The 20,133-nt window shown below is 32.1% G+C and overlaps 1 protein-coding gene across 3 annotated transcripts in view; it reads left to right on the top strand.

The window, feature by feature from the left end:
• The first annotated feature begins 3,216 nt into the window (after positions 1–3,216).
• Positions 3,217–20,133, top strand: part of LOC118188183 (uncharacterized) — a 441,836-nt gene continuing 424,919 nt past the window's right edge. For all 3 annotated transcript variants that reach the window (XM_085809431.1, XM_085809430.1, XM_085809429.1), the window contains exon 1: positions 3,217–3,455. The gene's annotated coding sequence lies outside the window, so the exon portion shown is untranslated. The remainder of the gene's footprint in view (positions 3,456–20,133) is intronic.

The raw sequence follows: 20,133 nt of genomic DNA, 5'->3' as shown, positions 1-20,133 counted from the left end.
ACGTTTCAAAATAGAATTATCTCCCGCAACTTTGCAATTTCGTGACCACCACGATTCCCGACTTCATTCTGATGGAATCCTGATTCCGAGGTTATCTGAAATCTAAAAGGTGTACGCATCAAATTCATGAGATTTGTTAGAACTGAAAGATGCAATAATACGTGAAGTTATACAAATTCCTCCTGCGATGTCACGTTCGTCAGTGTTGTCAATAATCTCCGGTATGCAGTACATTACAGAGTGCGAAGGTGGGCACGTAATTTACGATGGCTATAAAATTAACTACAAAATTAATTAACTAATTTTTTTTTTTATTGTGAGTGTGACTGTATGATCAGGAAGGCAGTTAGTTACACGATAGTACATAACGTCGCTAAAGACGTTAACAGTCGTACGATAACGAGACATAAGCATAATTGTTTCGTCCACTGCGTTTGTTTACTTTTCATTTTTATTATTCGAAATGTCGCCATCCTTTCCCTTTTGCATGGAAGAATTTAAGGTTTATGACTATGTGGCACTGACGTTTGTTTTATCTTCCGCACAACTGAAATTTCTTTGTAATTTATGCCTAATCTGTCATATTTTTATTTTTTAAATATTTTTATTCTTGCGTTTACATATTTTTATCAGTTGTCATACTAATTATGGAAAAGAGAAATTCATTTTATTAAACACTTTCTTTTCCTGATTCAAAGAAAGTTTCACGTTACATTTGCTACTTGTTTTCACTGCAGCTTCTGCTCGTTCAAAAAGTCTGCTCTGTTTTATAATTTTGTATCTTCGCTTTAACCTTTTTCTGTGTATTTATACATACGTGTATATGGAAAGGATTGTAAGATCAAACAACTCTTGAAAGCTTAGTTGTAGACCAGACCTGTGGTTTCAGCTTAAAATGTACCAAATAATGTGATCATTCAGTCATCATAATTTTCGTGACGTAACTTTAATAAAAACAGACAAAATTAAATTTTTATACGTGCCTTTTATGAAGAAAATTTCTATTGGTAAGTTTCCTTCATCATACTAACGATCTTTAGAAGAACAGTGTTCCTGAAAATGAAGAAATGGCTCTGAAAAAAAGTTCTCAAAATTAATTATAAAATAAATTGACTTAAACCATTTTTACCTGTAGAGAATGTGTCAGTATTAGAGACGAGATGGAACTTAACTTCATTAAACACAAAACAATAAATCTTAGCAGCATTCCTATAAATGGTAATTTGAAACCAACGAAGGCTTCTAAATTAAGGCTGAAAAAAATTGCCTCCAAGTAATGCGAAATATAATATTTTAAATATAGCCGAACATTGTACTCTGTCTGCCCCCACTCATTTTTTAAAATAATTTTTATGATTAAGAATATCATTTAAAATATATCACATGATCCAACAATTGTAAGCTGATTATTGGATTTATTTCTAAAACGGGGACCATGGGTTCACTGCAGACTATTCAAGAGATATTCAGTCACGCATTCTTTTTGAAATGCTTACACACATACCCACATGCCCACAACGCCGAGCGGTAAAGTCTCTGAATACTGCTAGTTCGGTTCCAGGTTCTAATCATAGTTGACGGGTTTGGCTGTGTGGGCTCTTTCGTGGGTTTTTTTCAAAATAACGAAAAATCCATACATACCCACTGTGCCCTTCCGCTGGAATACGAATCTATTTTGAAATCAGAGTTAAATTTCCAAAATTAGTTGGAGTCCTATGGGAGACCGTCAAGAAAAGTTGAGATAATAACTAAATAAAACAAAATAAATAGAAAAAAAAAGAAAAAGAAAACTGAAAGCTTTCAGATTTTATAATACGCTCAAAGGGGCGTTTTTAAAACGTTTTGTGTGTTACCTTTATGTATTAAATATCATCGTCTTCGCACTTAAACCACAAAATTCAATCCTACAGTAATATCGCAAAATATTTAAAAGAGCATATCTTTAGAATTTTCGATACACAGTCTCAAGCGCTGGAGGTAAAAATGTTCAGATCCCCATATTCGGGTGGAGACGTATGTTATTCAAAATTTGACGGCTCTAGGTACCGTTGTTTTATCACAATGCGAGAAACATATATACATTTATACAGATTCTTCATTATTTAATTTCTTTAAATATAACACAGGGCGATAATATTTGGTGGTAACAATCTGAAAAGTAAAACAGACATTTAAAGTTTTCAATGCAAAATGCCAAAATGAAATTAATAGACCTTTGGGCTAACTATAAATAATTAATATTAAATAAAATAAATGTATAGTGCCAGCCCTAAAAATGTTAAAAAATATATAAAAAGCTACAAAATTAATAAATTAAGTTAAATTAATGAAAAATACAAGAGTTCGTGTTATTTGGGTCTCAGATTGGAATCATAATTTCACTCAAAATCTAAGAAGTATCGAAGCCGGGCTAGGGCTGAATTGAAATACTAATGTTCTGCGATCTTAACCATTGCCTGATTCAAATACTAATGTTCTGTGATCTTAACCATTGGCCCCCCCCTGGTGGGCTAAAGTTGGGTATGTTAATAAATGAAGGGAGCTCCAAAACGCAAACTACTGTGCCGTGAACAGTTATAAGCGGTTTAGGCGCCTGCATGGAAAGTTAAATACTAAAATCCCCGAACTAAAATTAAATCTTAATACATTATGTTCACAACACAAGTAATTGAAAAAAGGCCTTATGCAGATAAACTAAATATAAAGTTAGTTATGTATCATTTTTCATTAAGTACTACTTTATTCAGGGCTCTTTATATATTCGGTTTTTTTTTTTAATATCTAATAAATTTGATTAGAATGTGTTGTTTAAAATAAGATAATATTCATAATAACAACAATTTAAAAAGCTATGGATATCTTCCAAGTAAAAAGAAAACAAAAAATTGGATTTCGTGAATGAATTTTATAATAAAAATGTTGCTAATTTTCGAACGCTTAAATGAATAACAAAAATCAAAGCAGCTCTTTTTTTTTTTTTTTTTTTTTTTAAGAAATCCCTCTTGACTTAAAAAACATGAAAGAAATGCTATCAATCCCACTCGCCAATCCATTAGCAAATCGTCGCTTTAATACTCTATTTTCAGTGAACGAAATTAAGAGTGAAGTAAACAAAACAATCTGCTTTGGCACATAATTTGGCGCTCAATGTTTCGCCAACATCAAACTTGGCGTGATCTCACGACGCGAGTGAACTCATTTTCCAGCTAGGCAACAATAACCGAACTTGCCTTTAGCTATAGCACATCTGTGAAAGCGGTAGCTGGTAATGCTGTAATGTGGAGAGTGTTGTCTTTGTCGGAGTAGTCAGTGTTACCGTGGAATAATAGTTTGTAAATAAACAGAAGCAGTAACAACTCTAGTAGTTTTAGAGACATAAATATTGCTTGGATTTTGAAGAACCGGTGTAATATTTCGATCGAATATATAAATGTAATTACTGACAAAAAAGTTTGGTAAGTACTACAGTTTAAAGTTATTACATGATGAAACATATATTTATTTTGAACGTGCATTCAGAATTGTAGCTGACTGAAACTGCTTGAGCTGCCAGTAACTGCAGATAAATAATAATAATAACAGTAATAGTAAAGAAAGTGATCATGCTTTAATATTTCGGCTAGTCATAAAGTTTGCGTGTGCTTTGTTTATGATGTTTTTGTGTATATCTAGTTTTTTTAAATACAATGTTTATTAGTGTCGGTTTCTTTCTTTATCAAATTCAGTGTAAAATCGAATTTTTCTAGCATAATGAAGAATATATTAAAGTGTTTAGTGTTTTTTTTTTTCAAATTTTTAAACAATATTTGTGTATGCTGCATTGTAGAAATAACTCATAACGTGTGGTTGAAGTGCTTTGTTGAAAACTCTCGTAAACTTAATACACTGATTACAAAATTTAAAAAAAAAAAAAAACTGAATTTTTAAAAGTTTTAGGTTTGTTACTGGGCAAATTTACCACACACTTTCTATAGACAGTAAATGATATTCTTAACAATAAGTGTTTTCGAAATTTTTTATATAAAATTAACTAAATAAAGATTTAATATATTAGGAAATGAAATGTGTCAGTTGTATTTACAGGAAGAATATGAATAAAGCATTTTAATTTAAAAAATAGTTTAATACTTTATTCACAATCATAGCAGTAATTTCAAATTTTACTTGTTGCTATACAGTTTAAAGGGTAAGGAACATAGTTATTAAGTTTAAATAATCCTATTATAAAAGCTGCTGATTTAATCAGATGTACCAGATGCTAATGAGATGACAATTTAGTTATCATAATGAATAAAAAAAATCATCTCTTAAAGTATTCATGGACAGCAATGCTAGAAAGGTATTTTTAGAGTAAAATACGGTGTTTAATACCTTGATATCCATAATTTTTTTTTTATTTTTTTACTTTTGGAAACCAAGGAATGCATGATTTTTTAATAATTTGATTGTGTTATCTGCATACATTTACAAATACTTAAACAAGTGGAAAATATACTATAATGTTTATCATGATTTACAGGGATTTTTTACATTTTCTTTAAAACCAGTTTATAATAATTATAAACTGAAAAACTTGTGTAAGAATTTATCAAGCATCCATTGAAGATTCTTATCAACTCCTTTTAAGCATTTTTTTATTTACATTATTGTTATATTATTACTCCAGTCATAAAACTTACAGAATCATGTGTATTGTGTTTCTGCATTGTAGTCCTTTTAAAGTATTATTTGACATCAAAAATACTTTGAAAATAAAAAATAAGTACGTTTTTGCTTTTAGATAACTTGTAATATATAAATATAAGCTTTTCACTAACAAAACCCTTCTTTTGAGAATTTGAGACTTAGTATTATAACTCGGAATATTAAATTTTCAGATCATAATGAATGAAAGCATTATGGATATCAGTAAATGATGGAATTGTAAAGTATATTTATTGTTCGATTCTGTATGTAGTTTTTTTTTCATTAATTTTGTAAGAAGAGGTTACTTGTAAATGATTAATGGATTGGCTATTCTGGGTAAAATTCATTTAAAAAACTGGGCTCTATAGCAAAAGGGAAGAGATCCAATTACAAAACATCAATATTCTTTATTTCTGTTCGGATATTTTGCAAATTTGTAAAGAACGTTAGGAAGTATAAATGCTAAATCAAAATACTGTGACGTTATCTTTATACTTAACAGTGTGTAAACAAAGAGCTGGAACTGAGCCTGAGACTTAGAATTTGAAAAAAAAAAAATATTATGTAGCATGTGATAGCCTTCCTTCGTTAAACAAGGCAAAGTAAGCATTTTGTTTATAAAAAAGGACACACGATTAAAATCCGAACATAACATTTTTCAAAATTACTTACTACCTTAAATTACCTTAACTATAGATATAATTATAGAGATTTCTTCAGATTTAGTTGTATTTACCAAACTGTTTTTTTTAAATATTATTCAGCTGTATTACATATTTAAATATTTTTATAAACACGTTATTTAGGTATAGAAATGGCATCTGATATTAAAAGCATTTGTTATATTTTAAATCGCGTAACGATCAAATGTTACTTAAAAGAAGATTTAATAAAACATGTTTAAAACCTTCTTCCTCTTTCAAGGCCGGTTTGTAACAGGACTGCTATTTGCGCACGGGACATCTGAAGTAGCTAATTTCCGCGCTTTTTTTTTTTTTTTTTTTTTTTTTTTTTGTATGCATTCTTTTTCTGAACATGTGAGTATGAAATGTAATTTTTTTATAATAGCGTATATGACATTCCTCTCACTTGTGCCATGTTCCTTGTTGTTATGGCTGAGTTGTTAGAGCATCTTTGGAAGATATCGCAGTCAGCATCTTAAGCCATCTTGATGAATTATGTGACTAACTGAATACTGCATATTTGGCACATAAGCACATAACGTAGCATGCTTAGCTTATGTTAAATGCTCCTCTTTTAACACTTAAGTGTCTACGTCTCTAATGTGAAATTCCAATTTAACAAATCCGGGTGTTATAAATTTTCTTATTCTAGTTAAATTTTTCCGTTTTCCGAACAAATTATTGGCAAAATTTCCCTTTGCTCTCCCTTTTTGAATTTTTTAAAGATATTTTCTTGAAAGTAAGTTATTTTGGTGTCCTTTTTATCATTTGTAAAGTAAGCTATAAACTACAGGTTAACCGTACGCACATGTAAGTCGGAATTATTGTCTATTCAAAAACTGGGAGGGTAGGCAATATTAAGTCCTTTTCCACCACCAGACTGTACAACTGAAGTGCGACCTCAGTGTATGTAAATAACTCGATCGTTTAAAATGAAGTATTCATAGCTATTGGCCTAGGGGAATATTGGAAGCTTCAGAAACAAAAATCTCAAACTGATATATAAAATGAAATATTTGTGACGGAATGAGATTTGTCCAGTGTTCGCTTAAAATTACACCAAACACTATAAAAATTGCTCAGAAAAAATACTTTTTTATTTCCAGAGTCTGTCGAATGCCATCTATTCACTATCACAGACAGCTATAAAGCACATTTCATTAAAAAATAAAGTAAAATTTCATAAACCTGCGAATATTTAGTTTATATATCCATTGATATTGATTTATAGACCGGGAGGGGGAGTACAATTTGATGACAATGGTGCAATGAGTGGGCTTTGACACTGAAAATGAAGGTAAAATACACCAGATCACGTTCGCATAATGCTTTATTGGTCTAACACTGGGTCATTTAATTATGACAAAGGTCATCATTTCCTTGGTGGGAATAGTGCTTTAGTGGAAGACTGTTTTACAGAAATGGCCGATAATTATGTTAAACAAAAGGAAAGCCATATTTTCTGATCTAGAGATCGTAAAAAAAGAAAAAAAAAATGTTCGAACGAAATGCGAATTAGATAATGAGGTATTTAATCATTTCTAAAAACTGATAAAAGGAATTTGGATATTGAAATCTTTAAAATAGACATGGACTTTAATAAAGGCATATTTTAATAGAGCATCTGGTAAGTATTAATGTCAATTTTTTAAAGCGTAATTTATTGCGCAAAATATTTTTACAAATTCCATCTTTACACTTTTATATTTAAAATATCTCTTATTTATTCACTTTATTAAAGTAAATGCAGGATGTCCTTTAAAAGTTTAAATTAAAAAAAAAAAAAAAAAAAAACTTCATTTTATTTACTTTTGGAGTGTACAGGAGTTAGCATTTCTTTTCTTTTTTTTTTTTAATCGAATGACAGGCACTTCAGCATTGGCCACTCCGAAGGACAGAAGCGGTGGCCAGTTTATTGTGGAGGCACCTAATAGGCGTCCACCGTTACCTCCTATGAGTCCTATGAGCGAGCAGACAATTTACATTCATGCCTTCTCCGGGATTTGAACGCGGGTCCTTCGGTCTTCCCTAATCACTGGCGGCACAGGACTTAACATAGAAGTGTATAAAATCATGATCCTTCCCCAAGAAATTTTACTATGCAAATTTTTTAACTTTAGTTATGTTTGGCTTCGCCCTTTTAGAAAATCTTTTAATAATTGCTGAATATGTGCAGACATTATTATGCCTCTCATTTCCGTCTCGCAGAGATTTTCTTGGTCCAGACCTCTTAAGGCCATTTTTCAATGAGGCAGAAAGTTTAAGAAACGCAAAGGCAATGTATTTGGCAACGATTTCGTCAAGTTCTATCATAACGGACTTAGAACGACCTAAAATGCATGGGCGCATGAAGGAAGCATAAGCCACCTAAAATTGTATGGACAGTAGAACAGCAGTCTTACGAAAATCAGTTGGTACATGCTACAGCGTGACATCTTTGATGTTGGATGATTTCTGTACACCCTTAGTTTCAGGCAGCTTCATTATAAAAAGTAATAGCATTTCGCGTTTGGAGATCTGTGAGACCAATCATACTGAAAATGGCAGATTATTATTCATTAATTTAGCTAAAAGTTGCGATAAGAGCGAAACAATAATACGAAGTGATACTCAGTCTACTAAATCCAAAACTAAACTTTGTTTTTCAGTCAGTTTAATGCTTAATTTTGAGAGTGATACTTCAGAAGCAGAATCATATATTCAGATTTTAAAAATAGTATGCCGCTGATGGACGTAATTAAAGCTACATAATAATTTAAGGTCGGACTCAATTTAAAACCGAATTCCTTCATTCTACATTATTGGTTCGGTGAAATATAAATGTTTTAGAGAAGTTTACTGACTTTTGGATTATTATTTATAATTTTACACGTCAGACATTTTACTTCGCTACTGACAGGTACTCTGAATCAGAACGTTTGCTAATGTGTATAATTAGAGAGGAAGGACTGAATTATTAAATTAAGGCAAAGCACATAATGACCAACCACCTAATGTATAGGTGGCTCGAGAAAAGAGATGACTACATGCTTTATTTTCTTAAATACATGTGTTTCCAGTTACTTAGCATCTCAAAATAAAATAGGAATTTTTTTAAAAGACAGTTTCAATGCGGTAAGGAAGAGAATAAAAAATTAATAAAAATTAAGATTTTCTCTCTTGTGTGAAGTCGTATAGGCTTCAGTAGAGCAAAAAATCCAGTTAGTAAAATGTTCGTTCAGTTTTAGTAGTTTAATAAATTATTTACGAAACTTTCTGTACCTCTTTTCACATGCATAATTTCACGGAGATAGTGACTTGGATGACTTTTCAGTATCTATTACTAAGAAAAACTGAAAACTCATCCCTCATATTTGCAGGGACGGGAGAGCGTTGCTGTTTTTGGTGATTAATAGATCCATATTATGTTAAACAGCACACGTTTTTAAATTTGTTGCTGGTTTAAGAAAGTGTTAACTGTCCATATCTCTGCGAGTTGAGTATATACAGATATGGAAGCTTTTGTGCTTATTAAAACACAATGCATATATAATTAATTGGAATTTTTGCTGCCCGACGACGGACTAATAAATTCAGATTTTACATTTACGGAACACTCTCATTCGCAATGAGACTTTTTATAAAATTTTTCAACTTAAGAAATTTTGCAATAAAAGTGCCCATTTCTGTCTCTTGAGAGTCATTCACTTCGTATTGATGTTTAAAAGCAATGATGATATTTTCAATAAGCAGTTCTTGAATTCCTTGCGAAACTGTCTTAAAAATAGAGCGCTGTTATGCTTGGAATTGGCGTATTGTTTGTAATTTAATTTATTTATAGATTTATTAATGCTTGAAAACTGGCTTTACTTTCTAAAATGCATTGACTGGTAGTTCGGTCCAAGGTTCGAATACCGCGAACGGGCTGACTGCATGGGTGTTTTCGTGGTTTTCCCCATGTGTAACGTGTATACGAGCCAGTTTTCCTTAGAAAGTCCTCCACGAAGGCATCCCTTTCCTTAGGCAGATAGCCGTAGCGCACTTTGCCATTATTAAATACACCACTACACCACTAAAATCCATTGAAGTGCTCAAACTGATAGATTACTGAGGACTGTTGTACCAAGCTGTATTTTCTGTTTTTGATATTAAAAAGTTCGTTTTACTTTGTGGCTTTTTTATTTTAAAATGGTTTGAAAATTGGCTTTACTTTCTAAAATGCATTCAAGCGCTCAAACTGATAGATTACCGAAGACTGTTGTACCAAGCAGTATTTTCTGTTTTAGATATTAAAAAATTCGTTTTACTTTATGTCTTTTTTTACTTTGAAATGGTTTATTCACTTAATGAACTCTAATTAAGTCAAGATTTTATTTTATCTCTGAATTAATCTGAGAAACTTAAAGCTTTTCTGTTACCATTAATAACTTTCAATTTTATGTATATAATTGAGCTACATAAGTGACTGGTTAAGGTGAGTTGTATAATCATTTCTAAACAGGTAAGAAGGCACTAATTTAGTACCTAGCGGGATATATCCTTGTTCAGATTGGAGTGTTTATAACCGTATTTATAACTAACGAGATCTTATCTATAATAAATGCAAGGATGAGTCGGTAGTTAAGCATTGCCTGTGATTCGAGAGTTATTAAAGTAATAAATATTGCTTGGTACAGAAGTCCAGCCTTCCATTTTGGGCTTTCGGAACTTCAAAAGTAACGCCAGTTTTCAAATATAGTAGGGATACTGTTTTTTTTAATCGGGGGATCGGATTTACAAATGTGTACATGTATGTATGTGCGTACATGTGTGTGTATATATACACACATACATACGTACGTACATAAATACATAAACACATACTTCCATACATACATACATTTCTGAATCCCGACCTGATAACAGAAGAGCACTTTAATAGGGCATCATTCATAATTTACAAATACCTTATAAACACAAGGAGAAGTCGTAAAAATTTCAAGTAGTTTGGATGTAATCAGTGTGCAGATATCATTATCGCATACTCGACAGCAATACGGAAGCAATAACTATAGTTACAACGTTGAGCATGGGTACTGTAGTCCACGTGGCTTCAGTTCTTCTCTGGCCCACCAGCGGCTAAGTGGTAAAGTCAGTGAAATCTATGAAAGTGGTTGTCAGGTCAGGCTGTCTTTAATAATAAACCAGATATGTGTATTCGGTGAAATATATAATGAATGCACCATCTAAGGCAAACAAGCAGCTTGCTGTCTATCGAGAAAATGGCCGACGTTCCATGTGACTGCCATCTCTCGTGTCTGTTGATAAGTGGCCTCGAAGGTTTTTGAATATTTGGCCAAACACAGAGGCTTTAGCACCTCTGTAATTTAACGTTGGTTGATCAGTGTTGCGGGGATTCGTATCCAATGACACGTTATGCCGTAATTCCAGAACCTGGGATGCTATAGCGATGCAAGACTTCAGTAATCTTCCCCATGTTTCTTCTGATGCATCACACACACACGCACGGACATCATGATGCTGCATCTAAAACCAATATTTTTCTAAAAAAATGGTATTTTGCCCTTGATTTTTATACATGCTGGTTTGAATTTAGTCTTGTTTAAATCATATATAGACATTCTTTGCAAACAGGCAACGATCAAACGTGATTACCCTATGAGAATATAGCTTTCTGTTTGTAATTCTGTTTAAATACCTCCACGAAGGCATTCCTTCCCTTAGGCAGATAACCCTCGAATGCTTTGCCGTAGTCAAATGAACCAAACCAATCCTACACGTTTTAGGAGGCGGCGCCACTTGTACCATATTGCTAATGATTTTTCAAGTCATACCACGCTGTGTGTGTCACGCAAATATCAGGCCTGTATGCCTTTTCATCTTCATTGTGTTGCAATCTTAATAGCCGGCATTGTTGTTTTCATTGCGCAGTTAAACCCAACTTGACCGGCAACTCTATTCACTAGATCGTATAAAAAGGACCATAGCTATAAGCGACCTTTTTACAGTGAAAATAAATACTGATGTGCAGTAGGAATATTAAGGAGGCGAATGTAGAAATGTGTCGGTGATTTAACAAGCTTTCTACCACCGAATACCTTTAATTGCTTTTGCCGTTCGTACTATGGATGACCATACTTAGTTAATTTATTTTTGCCCATCATACCGTGAATGAGCTTTATCATTTAATAGGAGTTCCTTAATTTACTGGCTCTCCCTGTTGTCAAAAGCAAGTATTGGTGGTGATCGCGTTGTTTAATGTTTTCAGTAAAATCTGTCTTCTTAATGGTATACGTTGCTTTGAACTGCTTCCATTTTCAACTTTGAAATAACTGACATTCTTTATTAGCTGATTTAAAACTGTTTACAACCGGCTCTGATCTAATTTAAGTAAGACACACATTTCATTCAATTGTAATAAAAGTATTAGGGAAAATAACTTTTTAATACTAAAATACTGCAGGAAAATTTTTATTATTTTTCTCGATCTGAGAGTAATGTCTCATTTTAATTTCATTGGTATCGAATACGTTAAAATATATATGGTAAATAAAAACTTGAACTAATAAATAGTCATTCGAATCTAACTTCACGCATATTCGTTCTACAATTTGTTTTGCTAGTAGCTATTCTAGCAGAAGAAATGAATGATTTTCTAATCCATATACTTGCCCAAGATATTTGTCAACAGCTAAAGGGAGCGAAATATTTGTGGCCCTATTGGGATATCGATAATGTTAGGAATGCAGTTTCTGACACCTTCTGATGATTGTTTAAGAAAGCCTTCAGTCGATGCGGCTAAATAATTATTAATGAATTGATTTATGAAGAATTGTTTCAGATTTTGTCGTAGGATTTGTAAAGGATTCAGCAGTTTCTTTTCTCCTATTGTGGATTCTCTTTTCTTCGTATGGAAACCGTACCGGTTCGTAAGATAAATTCCATTCATAGATTTCAGTTCGTGACGTTTTTCGCATTCATTTTGCTGAGATAAATGTATCTTATCTCGCACTCTCTTAAGGCTAGCACTTGAATAGATTTCGTGAATTTGGGGGAAAAAATGATTTTTCCGTGAACTTTTGCCGGTGATATTGATGAAGAGGAGAAAATGATGAATTAAATCTAACTCAACATAACTTTTCTTAAATTTAGTTTCTTTTGTATTATACACTTCTTTCTAAGTGTTCACATTTTCCCCTCAACTGAAGATAGATAGTCGCTAACTTTGTAAGTTGAACCGACTTGTTTCTGTTACAAGGTTAGAAAAACCCCTTTCTTCTGATGTACTTCAGAAACCTGGGACATACACATGGGGATAAGGGAGAAAGCAATTTTCTAAGGACAATACAATGGTTTATATGTCGTATTTTAATTGCGTAGGAGGAATCCGGTACTTGTCGGCCGAGGATGGATATTTTGATAGGCTGCAGCTTGACGTCTATGTAGTTAGATAGATGGATGCATAAACCACAAACTTCCAGATGAAATTCACATCAGATAATTTTTGTAGACAAGAAATTTATCCAATCATATTTAAATACGATAATTTTTATGTACATTAATTTTAAAGGTGCAACGTAAACCTTTTAGACAGGACAGCATAAGCGGCGAAGAGTTGTTTCTAGGGTAGAAGTTACGAAAAGAAATGACGTAATTGTTTCGCATAGCAGTATTTATACCGAGTAGATGCATAAGTATATCTAAGCTGTAATTGATTAATTTTAGGTTGTTATGTAACGTGGAAAGATCTCGAATTTGGGAGAACAGATGAACATAAAATCTAGTATAGTTAATTTTGAAGCCGCCAATCGTTTCTTAGAGAAGCCATCATATTTTGTTATACCTTACGTCGGAATTTAAATGATAGATAATAATTTCTTCTCTATGAAGACCCTAACCAATTCTTTCTTAATGAAAGTCGTAACCTAAATATATATTACATATTTGGGGGAGACTACATGGAATTTATTAGTATATGAAATTTTTTTAACTCTACCTGCAGTTTTTGTGATATAAAATTACTTGAATGATAAATAGGTTCCGATAATAGTTAATTTTTTTAAAAAATTTTTTCGGAGACTGTATTATCTGCTTATAGACCCACCAGCAGCCGAGCGCTTAGATTGCTAAACAGTGGTATTGCGACTGAGATTCAAATATAGAGAAATGACTCGTTGTATGGCAGTTTTCGTGATCTTCGCCATGTTTGACATCAATTCGGACCGAGTTTACTTTAAAAAGTTCCCTACGAAGTCATCCCTTCCCTTAGCCAGGGCTAGGCTCCTATAGGTCTTTCCCATAATCTAAATAATGTGACTTAATCCATTATCTGTTTATACGTTTCCTCGTTTGACTTATCTTAAGCATATTGCATTTTCATTATTATTGTACTATTATTATTTATTCATTTATATTATCTGATAGTGACTTTTGTTATACAAGAAATAAAATGAGGTGAACAGTATCCGAGCAATCAATTTTTTTTTTTAGCTTCATAAAGTATATTATTTTAGATTTATGAAGCACGAGCAGGAATTATGAGATATAAGTTTGTGAGGTTTTTAAATGCTTGGAACCTAATCCTTACACAGAGCCCTGAGGAAATATTCTCTAATTGATCACGATTTACACATTTTATAATTAAAGCCCAAAATATTAATAGTGAGTGAAAACTAGTGCAGCATTCTGCCAAACTTTCTGACATATGTATAAAAGATCAAGTATTTCCTGCTGCGAATGAAGTTTTGAATGTGTCATTTTTTTTAAATTGTTAGTACTATTTAGTTAATTCTCGTTGTATAATACTATTAGTTAATTCTCGTTTTATAATACTATTAGTTAATTCTCGTTTTATAGTCTGTATTTTCAAGGCACTCATTTTCTTCAGAAGGGTTCAAATTGGTGGTGGAAAAGAAAGGTGCAGAACTCGAAAGCATGTTAATTGGATGTATGGGCGCTTCTTGAGATTTAGATTTATGATGGTTGATTCCAGTTTCTGAATTACTGACTTGCGGTGTGTGAAGGTTCAAAATACAGCATTATTAGTATCAATACCATTCCAAAATAGAGAAGGATGTTAGTATTATTGGGTATAAACATTCAAATATTTCGTTTTGATCCTTGTAAAATGTGCAGCTGTCTTTAACTTGTAGTTTAGTTTAGTTGTAGCCCAAAACGGGGATTAGCAACTTTTCGGTTTCATTTTGGGAAGGGGTGGATAACTTCCTCGAGACAAGTTCGGTCTAAGTTGAATAACTTTTTGCAAAAGTAGTCAAAGATAGACCTTCCAACAGGTGTTCTCAAGTTTTTAAAATTATTATCCACGTAAATAAGAATAAAAAATATATTTACCATTATAAAAGAATTTTTTGATTAAATCAAAGCATAGTAAACGGAGTAATGTAAAAATTGTACCTCCGAAAATAATACAATGTACCGTGGTTTGAGGAACCCTGCCTTACAAGTTTGGGGGTCCAATGATTTGAAGATAATGCGGAATAAATATATCTGTAAAGTGCAGAATAATTAAGTCGATCAAAGTAAAGCTATAAGTTAATGAAAAAGATTTTTTTTGAAACAGTTTCAGTGACTCAAACTGCATCCATGTATATGAAGAAATTATTTTATTGAAAAGTTTTATTGTTTGATTTTATATTAAATTAATTAATAATTAAAGTCACTTGCATATTAATTTTTTTCTGTTGAATATTACTAATTATGCAACCGAGTACGAACTCAATGATCTCGGTTAAATGTTCTGTTACTTAAAAAATAGTGCTAACTGGTTAAATAACCGAGGAGGCTTTGCATTTAAAATGAGTAAAGTGTTTTCACTGTTTCGTGATTTTGAAAAAAACATTATGATGAGAAAAAAAGAAACAAATAGGAGGATATTACTGTCACGCAGAGAATAATTTTTACATGAGCTCCATGTTCATTATAATGCAGATTTAAAGTTTTGTGTTTTTTGGAAGGAAAAAAAAAAAAAAAAAAGATTCATTTGCTCTACATTTACTCAATTGAATCATATAATTTTCCCATATAAATGAAAAGTTTTTTTTTTTTTTGTCTGTATTAATTTTTCCACTATAGCACATTTATGCAAAGGTTGGTTTCCCCAAAGTAATTCATCCTGGAGGGGTGGAATTTTTCTCCCAATAATATAATACCGCTGCTTAGAAAAAAGATTTTTTTGGGGGGGGGATATAACTCCTTTCCCAGGTGCAGTTGGAGAGGGTGGGCTAGAAAATGACAAAGGCTGGCCGGCTTAATGACCTAAATTTAACCCGCCGATTTATTTGCATGTTAGTCTTTTGTTACTTTATATCCGAAAATTGACACGCAAAGACAATCTGCGTATGGTGGGTTATCCTTTCGGACGTCTTCATGATTTTGGACACATGCGTTATATCTAATGTATGTCCAAGCAAAATGCAAACAAAAATATGTTGGCCAATTTTCGAGCAATAAGTTCGTGAAAATACTTTAAGCAATGATGCAGGTATTTTAAAATTAAGACAATATATGTGCTTTTATAATCATTTGTTACATGCAGATAAATCCCGTCACTAAAAGCTTTTATTACTTGTTTTAGCATCACTTTGCCATTTTATTCATTCCAAACAAGAAAACGTTTTGTATTATTTTAGAACTCAACTTTGACATGATCTGACCATCAAGCGTCACGGTCAGTGGAACGTAGGCATGTACATATCTCTGGATGTTAGCTTGTATTTTACTCCGTCACTCGTTGCGTTTACTGACTAATCACACGAAAGAAAACTAGTAGTTGGAACAAATGGGTTAGTTTTCTTATTAGGTACCGATAATGAAAGTTGTATGTTCTCCTCGATTATCAGAAGAAGGGGGGGGAAATGACCTTATCCTCCAATTCTCGCATTTACTTTATATGGTTGCTTTATGAATATCCATACAAACCCTACCGAATTTGGGTTATATCAAAAAAATTTGTTTTCCAGGATATTGAATTTATTAATTTAAATATAAATCAGTATTGCACTATAGCAGTGTACAATTATATGTACGAATGTGCCATTGCTATCGCTTAGTGCATTGTTCCTGCTTACGCTTTAAGCAGTTTATTGAAAAATCAAATGTCTGTATATCATATCCTTGTTGTGATACTTTGCCATGTTCGATTAAACTAGTGCTTCTCAACCCTTTTTGCACCATACACCCCTTTCGGCATTGCTACACGATCATTCTCCCCCCCATTCCTTTCAAAAACTCGAAGAATACATGCACATTTATTTAAATTTGGATTGTTTTTTACGTGTTTTATGTAAATTAAGCAAGAAAAAGTATAGAAAATGTTGATTAATACCAAAACTTGAATAAAAGTAGTTTTTTTATGCTCATAACCTGAAACTAAATACGTAACAGGTAAACAGAAGTCTGACCGCATTTCCCCCTAAAAACTATGAAAATTTTCCCCTGGTTGAGAACCTCAGTTAACTAACTAAGCAAACAAGACATATCCAGGCTGTGGGAAAAAAAAAAAAAAAAAAAAAAAAAAAAGGTTGGCTGCATAAGTATTTTCAAACCGATATTCTGGGTTATTTTTTGTCGAAACAAATAATCCAGAAAATGGGTAATCCTGAAATACTGCTATTTTATTAGCAATTAGTAATAATAATAACATAAAATTTGACACTTTTGAATACCATTTTAAACCTAATTTATAATAATTGATAAACTTATGCTTGGAAATCTGTATGGAAATCAGAAATATGATATTATAATTGCGAATAGGCAGTAACATTCTTGGAAATTTAGAGACCTTCCTTGAACGGGGAATTCGAAATTTGCCTTTTATCATTAGCTCCTGTTTTTTAACAAAGCTTCTCGCTGATATCACATATGCCTCTCGAGATAATGTGCAAAGTTACTTCCCGTAAGTTCGTTTTAACCCATTATACGATGAGTGTTAATGTACTACGAGCTCTGTCAGATTTCTAAGCGTTATCGCAAATTGATAAAATGCATTATTGGCAGTAAAATCTCTCATTTTCTCAATAGTTTAGTATTTTATTATTTTCCTCCCGATTGTTATGTTCCATTCTATATGTAAAGTCTGTCAATTATGCCACTCTGTAGGAAGTCTGGTTGCGTTTGAAAGATCAGTTATGAGTGTTTTTATATTAGAATAAATTATGTACCAAAATTAGTTGACATTTTTCATGGTATATTAAAGATTGAATATATTGTAATTAAACTGCTTATTCTTCGATAATATATTTTTTCTTGTTAAGAGAATATTACGTTCCTTTCCCTCTCATTCTATAGTAAGTCACATTAAAGATGAATCAACATGCTTAGGAATTGCTGTCGCTTTATTTTTGACGGCAGGTACAACTCAGTTATTGTTGCCACCGTCAACTCATTTTATTATTTGCCATATTTTTGTTTCGTTTCGTTCTGAATCAGACATCAGCTGCGTAACTTTTTTCTTTCTTGTAGATAGCGTGAAAGCTTTATTCTAAATATTTCTTATCTTCTTAACTTCCGGCTTCCGCACCCTCTCCCAGTTTTGACAGATACTTCTGTTCAATCTTGACTGATACTTCATGCTTTAAACTGACAGTTGCGCACTTATACGTATTGTTACATAGAACATCCTTTGGAGATCGATGTCGGGATCGTGAAAATAGTGACACAAAGAACATCCACGCGACACGGTAGGATTATCAAGTAAAATTCTCCCTTAAAAGAAAGTAAAGATAAATAATCTACAGTGTATAAATTAAAATTTTTAAATATTCTTTGAATAAAAGTTTTGTGTGCTGTGTAATTATGTAAGAAATATAACAGTGCCCTTTCTCGAGAACGCTAAAATATTAATCGATTACATTTTACAATTTTTAAAAAACTTGGTTAAAATTTTTATGTATAGAAGAAAATAATGTAAATTAACCTCTTGAATTTTTCTTACTGAAACAAATGTAGTGCAAATAATAAATCTTTACTTAATAGCATATGCAGATGCGAACTCTTCGTGGTTTGCAATCAGACACACATGTGCAGCTACTCTTCTGTGTATGTTTGTTTGCTGTACCTGTCATGCTGAGGTACGCAGCATAACTATGACAGATATCGGTAGTCATATACAGAAAGAATTTTTGTTTGGAAATATAATTGTCCATCTGGCGTAAAAAATTAACAGCAAGAAATATATTTTGTTCGCTTGAAAGTAGAAGAAATAGAGGGCAATTTTCATATGATTTTAATTTAATTTAAATGATGTAATTTTCAATAGAAAGTTCTACCGTTAGTTTATTTTCATTGGTTTAAAAGAAGGTCTGTTTTAAATTTAGAGTCATGCAATAACGTTATTATACACATTTATTCACGTTTCATGCTTTTAAATGCATGGATTTATGTTGTTTTAAAGCGAAAAGAAATTTTGGTATGTGTGTATTTATTCAAGGGGACTGTATTTATTCAGTGAGAGAAATTTTAGAGCTAGAGACGTCTGGATTTTATCAAAGGGTACTTTTAAGAGGAGAAATGGTGTAATAATTAAAATTTTCGTGCCAGAAAGTTAGAAGATAAACAAGCGGCTGTCTGTGGAATTAAAAGGAATGTTAGCGTTGACACAAGCTTAAAATTAAATTTAAAACTTTTACGTATATTGAGTCAAGTTAGGTAGAGTACGTGAGCTCTGTGTACTTTGTATATATATCAAGTGTTAATTTATTGCAACGTTTAATTTTTAACTTTTCTTTCAATACCTAATTTCGTATGCTTTTCAAATATTCATTTGCATATTTCTATAGCAGGAGCAAAATGGGAGGATTATGGGAAAAGAAAGAAAACGAATACCGATTTCCGTCTCCCCTCTCATTTGAATTCTGTTATTTCGAATTCGAGAGCTCTTTCAATGTTCACCGAGGTACAGGGACTACTAATTAGTGATACAAAGTTTTAACTCTGTCATTGTAATGAAGCATAATGCCGTTGAATTTTTTTTTTTTTTTTAACATTGAAAGAAATTATTGATCATAGCAAAAAAAAAAAAAAAAAAAAAAAAAAACTGGGAAATCTGGCAATACAGTATGTGTTTAGTTTTGCCTCAACATTCATTTCGTGCTTCTCTTTTAACGTAAATTTTTAATAATTAACGGAATTCATGGAAGGTTTAATGCCAGACGAGCTGTATGGGGAATGTTGTATTTGTGTGAAGCGATTGACTTAATGTGAATCCGAGTTTATTTAATGTAACGAATCTTAAGCTGACATCAGTCTTCGAACATAAAATAGTGAAAATTAAATTTCATGCTGTAAATACATGTGCAATGAATATTGTTATAATTGGAGGTTAGGTTTGACACATGTAATTGTTCATGCGTGTCTAAATATTCTGACTAGACTCTTGCTAATAGATTTGCATCGCATGATGCAAGTAATTATAAAGGCCTAGCGTTTGCTACTGGTGATAAAAGCTTTTGTAACCGTTTCGTTTTGTTTTGGCGTATCTCTACGACAAAATGAAAACTTCCAACTCATTTACTTTCTGGAAGCAATTTTATCGCATTCGAGACTTGAGTACATGCTTTATTTCGTATATTTTGTAAAAATGCCTCTTTTCATTTCGGATTAGAGTTCATGACCTTTTTGCAAATAAATGCTGCATTAGGAGTTCTGGCTAAGTGCAAATTAATGTCTGGCCACTGTTTTTTTTTCTATCTTTTTTTCTAAGCTATCTTTAAGTTGAACTTAAATTATTCACGTGTCTTGCAAAATGAAATTTGGATTTCAATAACTC

This window comes from Stegodyphus dumicola, chromosome X2 (genome assembly GCF_044657685.1).
Source record: "Stegodyphus dumicola isolate Sdum_Otavi_A_Nest chromosome X2, ASM4465768v1".
NCBI classification, from domain to species: Eukaryota; Metazoa; Arthropoda; class Arachnida; order Araneae; family Eresidae; genus Stegodyphus; species Stegodyphus dumicola.
This window is presented reverse-complemented; position numbering and strand designations above follow the sequence as displayed.